The sequence below is a fragment of the Vanessa tameamea genome, chromosome 14 (genome assembly GCF_037043105.1).
Source record: "Vanessa tameamea isolate UH-Manoa-2023 chromosome 14, ilVanTame1 primary haplotype, whole genome shotgun sequence".
In the NCBI taxonomy this organism is placed as follows: domain Eukaryota; kingdom Metazoa; phylum Arthropoda; class Insecta; order Lepidoptera; family Nymphalidae; genus Vanessa; species Vanessa tameamea.
The window spans coordinates 1,890,879-1,904,072 of NC_087322.1; positions in this window are offsets into that span (position 1 = coordinate 1,890,879).

Consider the following 13,194-nt stretch of genomic DNA (forward strand, 5'->3'; position numbering starts at 1 on the left):
AAAGTCTTCGTTTTTATTAATTTTACTTCATAAATAAATTCAATAACTTTTAATAATATGTACCGATTGCTAAGGGTGCTAATATTAGTTTTTAATTTAAAAGGTTTTATTATTACATTAATAAAAATTTGGCGATGGTGATGATGTCATGACCAATTTCGGGAACGTCGGCCAATCTCAAGCAAGACAAGTCAACTATGAAGGATATATTACAGTTCACAAGTGTGTGCGCAAACATCTCCACTCTCTATTACCTCCTCTATTACCTCTCATAATCCGATACGACCGGAAAGAATTCAGACGCAGGACCAACGGCTTTACTTGATTTCCGAGACATGGGCACTTCCAACATCTGGACTTCGGGCTGTTACTTACTCAGAAATTTTCGAGAATATACCCATAACTTTTTAACGGGCTTGAACCTGGAATCTGGGGCGTCATATTTCCACTTTTTTCTTTTTTTGTACTTTCTGGAAAAACGCGTTACGCGTTTCTCCCTCGGGGAGATGTTTGACATGCCCAGGACGCCTAATGCACCCCAGTATACTGGAATACCCTCTAAAAAACCAGCGCGACCCTCTCCGTTTCTTCGGCGGGCGCCACGCGATCTCTTTCGTATGCTACCGTAAAGCCCTGACGGTCGACCCACCCGGCCCTGACGGTCGACCCAACCGGCCTACAATTCGTAGAGGTGTTTCCCGTGATGTTATATCTAGCCACTAGACCAACGAGGCAATTGACAAAAATGGGTTACGGTAACCCCTCTGTTTACCCGAACTTAAACAAATATCCCGGATATGGATACTTATAATTGTATCTTAAAAGCGAAATAATATAAAAAAATAAATATAAGCAAAGACAAATTAAAATAAACAAAAAAAACTTTACGTATAAACTTCAATTTGTCTAATTCGTGAATATACATTAAAGTAATAAAAGCGTTATTTAATAAGTTATTACAATTATGTTTGACGTCTTTTTGTTGTTCTAACATTATCTGGTATTATAACGAATTCCAATTTAATTTCAACGTGAAAGCTTTTAAGAAGTTACCATTATGATGCTTTTAATAAATTAATGAATTCTCCCTGTGTTTTGTTTAAAAGTATTTTGCGTTTGTTTAAAAGTACGTTGCGTAACTTTGGAAACACAATTCTTTAAACGTGTTTTTTTTGTTTCGAATTGAGCTATATTCTTTTGGCTTAAAATGTTACCTTGTTGGAGTTGTCGCACTTGTAATTTACTATACTTTGATATATGGTTCAGAATTAAACACATATACTTCAACTTAGAACTTTATTCTTTTTAAATAAACAGCGATCTATACCAACGAGGCGTTTACATTATTATATATACGTAATTAAATATTAACAGATCAAAATTACTGAACAAATTATGACCACATGGCACAGTGGTACGAATAATAAGAAGTAAATATCCCAATGCTTGGCAAACTTTTCCATTCCTGTTTGAGAAAGGCTTGGACCTTATTCCACCAGATTGGACCTTATTCTACGAGTTGTTAACACATGTGACAGATTCACACAAATTAAATACATGAAAATTCAGTCGTCACCAGCTTGAACCCATAATTTAATAATATAAAATTCAGGTTTGAACCCACAATTTACGGTTAGAATTAATGTACAATTTAGCCATTGGACCTATTGCGCTCGTTAGCTCGTGGCCGCTGGGTTTGGTAGGAATGCTAGCAGTAATTCTTTTGAATCGGGATTAGGATGGTCCCGATCATTTAATATTAATTTCATCAGGTACAGTTTGCGTGACGTGTGAAACAGCAGCTCTCCAACGCGACCTCAACTGTTGGTGTATCACAGTGAGAATGGTAAAAACTAACTAACTACTGAGTTTTCTGCCGGTTCTTCTCGGTAGGATCTACATTCCGAACCGGTAGCTTCACTTAATATAGTTCTGTAAAATGACGATTCAAAAGTGCTTGTAAAAGCCAACTTGAATAAAGTATATTTTGATTTCATTGATGCTTCTACGCGCTGGTTTATTATTAAGGAGTTTCTTCGTCTGGATCCAATTCAGTATCATATCTATTGAACCTTAAAAATACGTTGCTATCCGATCTGAACCATCATGTAAATTTTCAACCCAACAGTATAAGATAAATTAGTTCTAATTCAACTTCTAAAATATGACCGAAACATACAAAAATTTGAAGTTTGAACTGAATACAGAGACCTTGGCTTGTGTATACACATACTTCAATCATTGCTAGAGATATCCCGCCCACATTTCATTTCGTTTTTGTTTCATTTCAAGAATGGGTATTCTCCTTTAATTTAGTTTTTATCGCATACCAGTTAATATTTATAACATGTTTCTAATTAAAATAAATGTAAATGATTATCAGTCGATAAAAGACGTATTACAGATATATTTAATGATATCAGGCAAGATAGTGTAAGTAGATTGTGCATTATTATATCCTAGCGACCCGCCCCGGCTTCGCACGGGCTCAATGCTGATACTAAAAATACACTACAGAATACAGAATGTCTTACTACGTTCGCAGTTTTTCAGTCGTTAGACCCTATGCCCCTGCATTTTAAATCTGTAATATCTTCGAATATATTAATTTAAATAACATCTTGTAAAGGGCCATATTGATCTATATTACAAATCAAATCAATTTTATTCAAGTAAACTTCACCATGAAGCTTTTTTTTGATTTTACTGTACAATACTGTACTACATTATTTTGATGTATCTCGTAGGGTAGTATTCAGCCAATGTTTGCAATGTAAGCGCAAAAACATGTGTTTATTTACGACATCACTTTAGAAATCTCTAAAATTATCAGTGTTTCTGCTGAGTGTAATGATTAGTCAAAATTAGTACATTTCGGGCGACTCCAACTGCCGAAGTTCGGTCAAACCGAATGTAAAACGAATATTATCCCATACGGAAAAGTAAACAAGCGAATTAGACAACTAGGTTGTCTGGCATTATTTTTTAAATAATCATAGATAGACTTTTTTAATGTGGGTTTAACAAATATTGCAATTTTTGCTCAAAAATGCTCTTTGTGCGTTACAAAAGTATTGCAAAAAAAAACTGTAAGAATTCTTTTTCTGTATAAATTTGGTCACTTAAGATAATTAATAAGTAAAAAAAAACTTTATGAATAAATAGTAACGTTTATGTAAAAACGTTTACTAAAAATAAAGAATATTTATGAATAATAATGCTTACATAATAAACTACATTTAGAGTTCATTATGTATTAAAATATCTAGATACGCGGTAGCGTGTCAAGCCAAGTTCAAGTAAAAGAACTGGCGAGCAGCACCGTGTGTAATATTACACGAACCATTTGGAGACACTTTTGACCACCTCTTAACTCAAAAAGTCGTTGTCGTTGAAGTCAACAACCAAGGTCTATATTCATAATATTGAACTTGGCTCTCATTTCACATTTATGTTTTGATGGGATATATGATAATACCAAAAAATTTAAAACAATGCTTTTGGTACGGAATACTCGATCTTCTTAATTTTATAAATGTGAATGTTTGGGTGTTTATGGAATCTGTAGTCTGGCTGTATAATATATACAATATAATAATGGTAAGTAGTCTCCACTGCCACTGCCACACTGCGTTTCTTACACAACAAATGCGCCACCATCCTTGGGAACTGAGATATTATATCTCTTGTGTTCGTAAATAGCTTACTCACCCTTCAAGCCGATACACAACAGTAGGTATTACTGTTTGTCGGCGAATTGTATAAAAAAGAGCCGAGATGGCCCAGTGGTTAGAATGCATACATTAAGTTCAAACCCAGGCAAGCACCATTGAATTTTCATGTGCTTAATTCGTGTTTATAATTCATTTCGTTCGGTTCGCGTTCGATGGTGAAGGAAAACATCGTGAGGAAACCTGCACGTGTCTAATTTAAACGAAATTCTGCCACAAGTGCATCCACCAACCCGCACTGGAGCAGCGTGGTTGAATATGCTCCTAACCTTCTGCACAAAAGGAGAAGAAACCTTAGCCCAGCAGTTGGAAATTTACAGACTGTAACTATTTATATAAAAAATTGAGTGGAACATACAGACAAACTTGCAAAAAGCACTCATGAACTAGTTTCACTTTTCTATCCAGCTATGTATGTTAAATAATTTTTACATTGCTTTTCATTGCATAGTACATTTTGTACAATTTTTGTAATCCATGAAGAACAATATTTTTTTAACGTCTTCTAAAATCTGGGCAGTTTTCACGTAAATATTTTTCGGACCTAATACGAGCGAAATTGTTTTTGCTGCCTGAGGCATTACATAGATCATTTTATGATGGCCGTGCTATATTCTATGAAATTGAAAGTTTATTTCCCTTTCAAATAATATTTATATTACGATAATGTTATATTATGATTTGCAAATCAATTTAAACGATACAATTTCATTTGAATAAGTTTTTTATTTAAATTAATGTTTGAACTGTGAGCCACTTTGATTTCATGAAGACGAAATTTTTTTTCAATGTAAATGGAAGCGGTTTTATATAGAATCATAGTAATATTACAATTTATATTTATAAATAAATAAAATGAATATGTCTGTCTGTATATTTAAGATATCTGCCTTTTAAGCCAATATGTGTTTACTTATTTTTATGACGAGGAAATGGACCACCTGATGGTAAGTGGTTACCAATGGCGCTGAAAGAAATATAACCATTCCTGACATCACCAATGCGCCACAAACCTTGGGAACTAAGATATTATGTCCTTTGCCTGTAGTTACACTGGCTCACTCACCCTTCAAACCGGAACACAACAATACTGAGTACCTACTGCTATTTGGCGGGAGAATATTTGATGAATACCCAGACGGGTTTGCACAAAGCCCTACAGCCAAGTAAAGTGTGTCTTTTTTCCTTCAAAACGAGTAAAAATTACAGACGTAAATAATTGTATTGTTGTTGATATTATTTCTTGGTTCCTTGGCTTTATGTTATCAAATTCAATTGAAGCTATTAAAATGTGTATAAACTGTTTATTTTTTTTATTTACGTAAGAACATTAAGACCTTAACTATATCAGCTTAAAGTCGTACGCAGATATTCATTCTTTTTATATTTCTCTTTGTATACTATCAATTCAATGCGAGTGAAACTTCGGGTCCCAGCTACACAATAAAAAACTAATCGAGTGCTCCAAAACAAAAATAAAAGATTTCTTTTAACGACGTCACAATCTGATTAACATAGACCTCCAATATATATGACCACTGGGAAACTAACATTCAACAACAAGCATTACAGAATGAATAAATTATATTAGAATTTGCATTTCCGTTTCTAGAGGTCCGTACATAATTTAAATAGCTATGGCATGTTATATCGATACAGCGATATATTTATATGATGATTGTGGGCACGACTACCATTGACACGAGACCACGCGAATCTATGTATTGTATATTATTTCCGTCTCATATTTTTATATGGTATAGGTAGGTAGACTAGCGAATGGGGCCCCTGGTGGTAAGTGATCACCACAGCTCATAGACAAGAGTGCTGCAATAAATATTAACCTTATACCGCCAATGCGCCACTAACATTGGGAACTAAGATGTTATGTCCATTGTGCTTCTTGATACGCTGGCTCACTCACCCTTCAAACCGGAAAACAACAATACCGAGTACTGCTGTTTGGCGGTAGAGTATCTGATGAGTGGATGTTACCTACCTGGGCGGGCTTGCACAGAGCCCTACCACCAAGAAATAATCGATGGTTTTCGGACACAATCTGTAGAGATTTTAAGTACTAAAAGCTGTACCTGCTCCAGGTTATATAGGGGGTTATATAGGTTGGGGTACATGTCAGTCACCTCCTCGTGGTGTACCCTGGGCAACGGGGCCGGCTTGAGCTTGCTCGTCGGCCGCGGCTAAGACTGGCGGGAGGGATGCCGCGGGGCCGCTCCTGGTACGTCCCTGATCGGCGTCAGGGCGGACCGTGTGAGTGGCCTCGTTGGCTAGGAGGGAGTGGGAGGGCTCGCTACTCGAGCCTCCCAGGTGTTTTACACCGGCGGTCAGCGGCGGAACCTACCATCTTATCCGCCGCAGGGCGTCAGCTTCGTTGACGCCCAGCCTCCAGTGGCGGACTCGGGGGAGTTCGCCACATTCCCACGTGGAGGATGAGGGGGAAGGCGCGCACTAGGCGCGCTTTCCATGAATATTCAGCCGCCTTACGGCGGCTGCCGCTGGTGGGGTCGCGGTTGCATGCCCTTGGCGATCCCGTTGCCTCACCACTCGGCGGCATGGTGGAAACCCGAGGATGGTTTTAGTGGGTAGGACAGGGCATTAGCTTCAGCGTGCCCTGGCACGGGGCATTAGGCCCCGGTTGAGTCCCACATACCCGTCCCGGTCCCCCGACCGGGCGGCATGCGTAAATGCATTTCCTCCTCGTTAAACAAAAAAAAAAAAAAAAGGGGGTTATATAGGTTATATACGAGTGTAGAGAAGTCTTAAAAGTTAGCACCAATTACTTACCATCAAGTATTTGTCTGTCTTTTATTTATGCAATACCCATAAGGGCGGCAGCCGACATAAATATGATCTTTGTCTTGCGGAAAAGGGCTATTCGCGCAATTTATAAGCTACCCTAAAGCCATTAAGAAGTAAATATAAGGAACTGAAAGTGTTGACTGTATTTGTAAAAATATTTTTTTCTAGAAATTGTGATGTGCACGCTATTAATACAAGGAACAAACATAAACTTGTTACTCCTGTTACCCGACTAAACAGCGTTAGTAATTCTTTTGTGGAACAGTGTATACGCTTCTATAACAGAATACCAGAAAACGTTCAAAATTTTTCTTTTGTAAGCTTAAAAAAACCGTTTGAGAACGCTTGTGTGTCAAAGGATATTATAATATTAACGACTTTATAGATAAACAATTTCAAAATTAAACAATTTGTCATAGCATTCAAAAATTTCTGACGTAAAAAAGGTCCCGCTGAGCTTCTTTCGCCGGTTCTTCTCAGGTCTAAGATTACGGGTTCAAGCCCAGGCAAGCACTACTGAATTTTCATGTGCTTAATTTGTGTTTATAATTAATCTCGTGCTCGGCGGCGAAGGAAAACATCGTGAGGAAACCTGCATGTGTCAAATTTCAACGAAATTCTGTCATATGTGTCCATCCTCCGCATTGGAGCAGCGTGGTGGAATATTCTCCAAACCTTCTCCTTAAAGGGAGAGGAGGCCTTAACATATCAGCGGGAAATTTATACATTACATTACATACATTATTACAAACACATGTAATATTAATGTAATGATATGACTTAAACTTGCAGGTAACATTCCGCAGTTTCACCTTGAACTGTCGCTTATCAAGCTTCGGGTCATTAAAAATAATCCTATTAGTAACCTATTAGTAAATAATATTATTTTACTTGCAGTATCTCTGACTGTATAATTTTTAAACATATATTTAGTTTATATTATATATCAATAGATGTCGTGGTTCATTTTATTCGTGTTTCTGAATCACGCTATCCTTTGTCAAAGGAAATTATATAAGACTAGGAATACAAGATAATAAACTGTCTTTGTCTTGGGAACGAGTGGTGTTTTATTCATTGACAAAAACGTATGGGTTGACATTGTAGATAATAACTTATTATATGTAATTTATACTCTCTAATTCGTTATAAATATTTATATTACTTAGGTGGTGGTCTTGATCTGAGGTTCAGAGGTTATTAAACGTAAATGTTAACCGATAATTTGGACTTCGAACCCGGCACCACTGAATATCTGAATATCCATTTACTTAATTTGTGTTTATAAGATGAATTATAAAGTGCTCGGTGGTGAAGGAAGACCTCGTACCTACATGCACTGGATGAAAATTTGCAATGTAAGGCCAACAGTGGGACGTCATAGGACAGTTCTTTACTTTACATAAGTGGTAACGCTTGACAATTGAAAAGTACCTACTTGTTTCAACAAACACAAACTGTGTCATGGTCTAAGGCCAAAGCTGTCTGGATCAGGATACCAAAATAGAACCCAGAACGAACATGAAGCATGTATTTATTAATTATTTTTCATATCTATATTATATATCAATTAAATATATGTATTTTTAATTTTTATCTTATAGTAAATATATTAATAATGTTCACGATAAATGACAAGATATCGTATCACGATAAAATTATCTTTTGACTTAAGCCGTTTACAAGCATGTTTTCAGAAAACATCATATCAATTATTTCATCGGTATTTGACACGGATTGACACGTTTTTAATGAAGAAAACCACCCCCCATTTTCCACTTAATGTTCAAATTTCCAAGAATACTATATTACTCGTGCTGACGATCTATGTACATATTATAAATGCAAATTCTGTTTGTTTCTCTTTCGCTGTCAAACCACTGAACCAAATTTGATTAAATTTAGTATGAACCAAGCTTAAAAACCCAAGAAAGGAGGCTACTTTTTATGCCTAACGATCGATCCTTTAAACGTGAGCGAAGGCACGGATAACAACTAGTATTAAATAAACCTATGGTTCGAATTTCAGCTTTCTAGACTTAGTAGTTTTAGCTGTGTTGACATTCGGACGAACGATTTTATGAGATGAGATATTTAGATATAGAAAAGAAAAAATTTAAGTATAGTTATTATTATTCGATTTAAAAATATAAACAAAGTCGACGTTGAAATATTTGATGCAAAGTAAGGCTAAACATTTTAACCATTTTAGGTGGGAATTCCCCAAGGATGTAATACGAACACTTTAGCCGTGTGTATACTACACGACAAAGGCTATAATATAAAATAATATCTATCTTTGAATTTAATTTAAATTAAGAAAAAATATTTATCATTTACAATAAATAAATACGAAACTAAATAACTAGTTTATGTATAACTAATTTACGCCCGCGGCTTCGCTCGCGTGATAGGGATAACGTGTACTATATGTATCACTATAATCTGTCTCTGGGCCAAATTTCATTCAGATCCGTTAAATCTTGCGTGATTGATCAACAAACATCCATCCAAACTTTCCCATTTATAATATTAGTAAGATTTCTAAAATACTACTACTAATAAAATAAAATAATATTATAATTCAAATAGGCTTTTACTTAAATTTATTTGTTAAAGTCCAGTCGGTGAGTTAATACTTCTGTGACGTCTGGCATCTGGTTATGTACTAATATTAGTAATACACTACAAAAAAAACAGCTGATTAAATATTTAGACAGCGAGAGAAATTTACTACAGTAATATTGTTATCGTAAATTCTTCGTACCTTCTTTAAACGTACATCGTTCTATCAGGAACGCATTTTCTTAGCGGCCGGTGCGTATTAAGTTTACTTACATACATAATATATAGAAAAACCTTGCAACTGAAAGGGGAACCCAACTAATTAAACTAAAACTTTACACGCTTTTAATGCTGTGACAATACAATCTATAGTACTAGATTGTATTCGTTTTTAAACATTATTTAAATAAAATATTATTTATAAGGAAGGAAAGTAAAAATAATTTTAACTGCCGCAATTGTCACGCTGCTGAATCAAGCTCTTATTCCAGACGAATTTTATCACATACTTGCAGGTTTTTACGATGTTTTCCTTCACCTCCAACCACGTGATGAATAATAAACAATGAGATCTGGTGTTTGGCCGGGTAGAGTTGGTAGAAGTTATAAAATATAATAACTCTAATTAAAACTCTAGTCTAAATAATAAATAGCTTAGAAAATTAAAAGTAGTATATGCATTAAATAATATTAAAGACATATTTTTAAAAATAGTACTAGCGATTAATAGCTTGATATAGTAGCCTTACTAATGTGCCGTCAGCATTAGCAAGCATTAAGGCCTCGTTGACCCGCCTACGAGATTTTAACTTTGAGCAAGTCACGTTATTAAAAGTCGAGGAAAATATAGAATAATATTTAGGTTAATAGTATGTTATATTAGACTCCAGTATTTTATTTGAAATATATAGTAAATACATATATTCATATTATTTAAAGACCTAAAGCCACCATTATTTTGTAAAGACCTTTCATTGATTTTAAATTTCTCTCATCACGTATTATAACACCAAACGGCAATACTTAGTATCATTGCGTTTCGGTTTGAAGGATAAGTGACTTTTATTGACCAGGCAAACATTGGTACAAGGGTCATAACATTGGCGCACTGGCGTTGGAATGGTTAATATTTATTAAAGAGCTAACGTTGCCACTAATCATCATTTTCACGATCGAATAACTATTAACTAAATAAATAATAATATGCTCAACAGAAACAAACGCGAATCGTCGTCGAATATATTCTTTAATGAATATCTATTTGTTAGAAGCACGTAAACGTATTCAATTTAACCGGTAACTGCGAACTGTTAACCAGTAATTTCGGATTCAAACCCAGGCAAGCATCATTTAGATTTCATGTACTTGATTTGTGTTTATTATCTATTTCGTACTCGGTAAAACAAAACATCGTGAGGAAGTATGCCGCCACATTGGAGCCGCATGGTGAAATGAGCGCTGCTCTTCATGAGGACATATCTTTTTAACCAACAAATATATTTCACGAAATACATTTTCAAGCTAAATTATCATTATAGATAAAGATATATTAATCATAACCTCTTAGTAGTACACAATATAGCTGAGTTATTAGCAAATCGCATAAAATACGTAAATCTAAGGTTGTTTATCTTTTTACCTACTTCCATTAGAATAGGCTAAAAATCAAGGTTAAATTTTATTTTTATTTTTACATCCCTTTTTATGTACAATGTTATTTTTTATCCATAAAGAATACTTGCTTTTTTTTTCATTACAATAAGCAGGCCTATATTTTCGTATACATGTCACGGGTAGTTGCCTGCTTTATAAATGAATATACCTACATAACTAGTTAACCATTAAATTAACATTAGCCATTCAATGAACAGTCTAGCCTTTTCACTAAGCGACGTTTTTCAATTAATTCAATTTTCTTAAGACTCTCCTGAAAATAGACATACGCATAGTAAAAATTTGTTGAATGTTTAATTTATAGAATTTTATTTTAAACGAAATAATATACATATGTTGTAACCTAAACTAATCGCTATAAAAATTTTTACTACAAGAGAATCTAGAGCAAATTTCCCTATTTTATAAGCAGAAGATGCATTGGCTAAATGTCATTCAGACTCCTGGTCGGTACTGCTTAGTAAAATGGCTAGGCTGTTAATTAAAAGGATAATCAAATTAACTGGCTACCGCATAAATAACAACAAAATAAAAACATCTATCTTATTAATTTATAATTGTGTTTTTGGAAAGATACCTTGCAATGATGAATGTGTAATAAGTACATCACAGAAGCCGCTCCAATGTAGTAATACAGTTTTATTTCGGCGGCGTGACTAATCAATTGCGTGTCACTTTCGAACCGGTCAATGCAGAAAACCCCATTTTGCACAACTTGACGCCCTTGGCACGGGCCCTCTCAGCGAGACTCATTATAAGGTTAAAAATTAATATGTATTATTATTTTAACCGACTTCAAAAATAAGAAGTTTTTTTAATGTCTTTAACCTCAGAACTTCGTCATTTATGTGCCGAACATAATCGAATACAATTAAATATTAAGCCCCTTAACTTCCATATCTATCCATAACTCCGTTGATGTTGTGTTACACAAAAATCAATGGACATTATAAAAGGGATGAATGAAAGACAATTGCATGTGGCGGAGATGAGAATGCTGAGAGGAATGTGTGGAGTACGCGAATGGATAGAATAATAAATTAGTACATAAGAAGAAGTTTGAAAGTGGCACCGGTAACTGAGAAGCCGGCTGTCATGGTATGGGCATGTTATGCGGAGGAATGCGGACCATGTTCTAAGGAAGGAAGGAGAAGCATGGATGTGGATGGATATAGAGGTAGGGGTCGACAAAGAAACAATGGAAGGATTGTGTTATAGACGATATGGTTAGAAAGAATGTTACTTGTGAGATGACGTTCGACAGAGAAGTATTGAAGAAGAAGACATGCTGCGCCGACCCCAAATAAAATTGGGATAAGGGCAGGAGGATGAGTATGATGAACAGCTATGTTATAAATGTTGTAAATTAATATAAGTATATTTTTTTCAAAGTTTTAGCAAAAAACGATAAACAAGAAAAATATTTTAATTTAACTCGAATAAGATCGATTTACGTACATCTACATAAGGCTTAACATAAATAATGATCATGGATCATAGAATAACTTCAAGTTTCAACAATTGTAACATGTAATCAAAATAAAATTTTATTATAAACGTCACACGGATTTGCAATATAAGTAATGGGTTTCAATTGAGTCATAATTTTAATAAAACATTACTCTAATGCAAATTATAAACAAATGAGTGAACAAAATATGACGTTTCGTATTCTATCCTTGCAAAGGTCGTTATCCTTGCCCGATTCGGATTCATAGCAGAGCTGCGTATCACAAAAACAATCACACTCGTTCGACTTCCGTACTATAATAGCAAGTTTATTTAAATTAATTTTGATGAGTGGTAAATAATAAATGAATTCTTATTTGTTAAAAAACATAATAAAGATATATTTCTTGTAATACCAAAAATATTATTCTTTTAGATTCTTGGCCTTCAGGATTAAGGATCGTATTCAGCCAACAATTTTAAAAGTACATGGTCTGGTTTGTATTTCTGCTTTCAAATCAAAGAATTGTGAACCTGTTCATTTTTATTCGGGTCATAGGGTTAAAAATTGATAAAATATAGACGATCATATCACAGTTCGTTGATAATATTGTAACCAGCGTTAGTTAATTATAAACGAGATATTGAACTGTTGATCAATCACATCAAAACGTTCAAGTAGGTTATTACAAGCACTTTTGAATCGTTATTTTACAAAACTATTAGATTCTACTGAGAAGAACTGGCAAGAAACTCAGTTAACTGAAAATTATCTTTGACATTTAAACCCAGTCTAATTATAAACAACACAGACTTTTCTCCTTACCATCAAAGGCTTAGTATTATAAAAATATCAAACCTAAAGTAATATAAGTTATATTATGAACTGAAAATCATGAATCTCAAATGTCATGCATGTCGCAGATTTGACAGAATTTTATCTGACTCATAGTTTTCA